The sequence below is a fragment of the Seriola lalandi genome, unplaced genomic scaffold (genome assembly GCF_002814215.2).
Source record: "Seriola lalandi dorsalis isolate HSWRI2012SDOR001 ecotype SW California unplaced genomic scaffold, Sedor1 jcf7180002054957, whole genome shotgun sequence".
Lineage (NCBI taxonomy): Eukaryota > Metazoa > Chordata > Actinopteri > Carangiformes > Carangidae > Seriola > Seriola lalandi.
Window position 1 is genome coordinate 85,665 of NW_019525508.1, and position 2,016 is coordinate 87,680.

Consider the following 2,016-nt stretch of genomic DNA (forward strand, 5'->3'; position numbering starts at 1 on the left):
AGTATATTAAGGCATAAAAGGTCATAAAATCGTCATAGTTTGTCAAGGAATGAGACAAGTAATGTTATTATGCATATAAATGCCAAATAAGATCTAAATATAGTAAGGCAGAAAAATGTAAAAAAAAACGTCATAGTAGATTTAGACATAAAATGTCATAGAAATGTTACAGTATGGTGAGGCATGGGACAAAATAATGTAATTAGCCAGAAAAACGCCAAAAAATATCTTAGTATAGTATGGCAGGAAAATTACAAAAAACGTCATAGTATATTATGGCATAAAATGTCAAAAATACTTCATAGTATATTAAGGCATAAAAGTTCTTAAAAATGTTATGGTATAGTCAGGCACGAGACGAAATGATATAATTAGCCATAAAAATGCCAAAAAAGATCTTAGTATAATATGGCAGAAAAATGTAAAAAAACGTCATAGTATAATAAAGCATAAAAGGTCATAAAAACGTTATAGTATGGTCAGACATGAGACGAAGTAATATAATTAGCCATAAAAATGCCAAAAAAGATCTTAGTATAGTATGGTAGAAAAACGTCATAGTATATTATGGCATAAAATATCAAAAATACATCATAGTATATTAAGTCATAAAATGTCATAAAAAATTCATAGTAAGTTCAGGTATGATCCGAAATAATATAATTAGGCATGAAAATGTCAGAAAACGTCATAATATATCATGGCATAAAATGTCAAAAATACATCATAGTATATTAAGGCATGAAAGTTCATAAAAACGTTATAGTATGGTCAGGCATGAGACGAAATAATACAATTAGCCATAAAAATGCCAAAAAAAGATCTTAGTATAGCATGGCAAAAAAATTTCAAACAAACGTCACAGTATAGTATGGCATAAAATGTCAAAAATACAACTTAGTATATTAAGGCAAAAAAAGGCCATAAAATCATCATTGTATGTCAAGGAATGATACAAAAAATATAATTAGGCACAAAAATGCAAAATAAGATCTTAGTATAGTATGGCAGAAAAATGTCAAAAATACATCATAGTATATTAAGGCATAAAAGTTCTTAAAAATGTTATGGTATGGTCAGGCACGAGACGAAATGATATAATTAGCCATAAAAATGCCAAAAAAGATCTTAGTATAGTGTGGCAGAAAAATGATGAAAAACGTCATAGTATAGTATGGCATAAAATATCAAAAATACAACATAGTATATTAAGGCAAAAAAGGTCATAAAAACGTCATAGTATGTCAAGGCATGAGCCAAAATAATATAATTAGGCATAAAAAAAACCAAATAAGATCTTAGTATAGTATGACAGAAAAATGTCAAAAATACATCATAGTATATTAAGGCATAAAAGTTCATAAAGACGTTATAGTATGGTCAGGCACGAGACGAAATGATATAATTATCCATGAAAATGCCAAATAAGATCTTACTATAGTATGGCAGAAAAATGTCAAAAAACATCATAGTATATTAAGGCATGAAAGTTCATAAAAACGTTATAGTATGGTCAGGCATGAGACGAAATAATACAATTAGCCATAGAAATGCCAAAAAAAGATCTTAGTATAGCATGGCAAAAAAATGTTAAAAAACGTCATAGTATAATAAAGCATAAAAGGTCATAAAAACGTTATAGTATGGACAGGCATGAGACGAAATAATACAATTAGCCATAAAAATGCCAAAAAAAAATCTTAGTATAGCATGGCAAAAAAATTTCAAAAAAACGTCATCATAGTATAGTATGGCATAAAATGTCAAAAATACATCATTTTATAATAAGGCATAAAAGGTCATAAAAACGTCATAGTATGTCAAGGCATGTACCAAAATAATATAATTAGGCAGAAAAATGAAAAAAAAACCGTCATAGTATAGTATGGCATAAAATGTCAAAAATACATCATAGTACATTAAGGCATGAAAGTTCATAAAAACGTTATAGTATGGTCAGGCATAAAAAGTCATAGTATAGTAAGGCATAAAAAGTCATAAAAATGTCATAATATA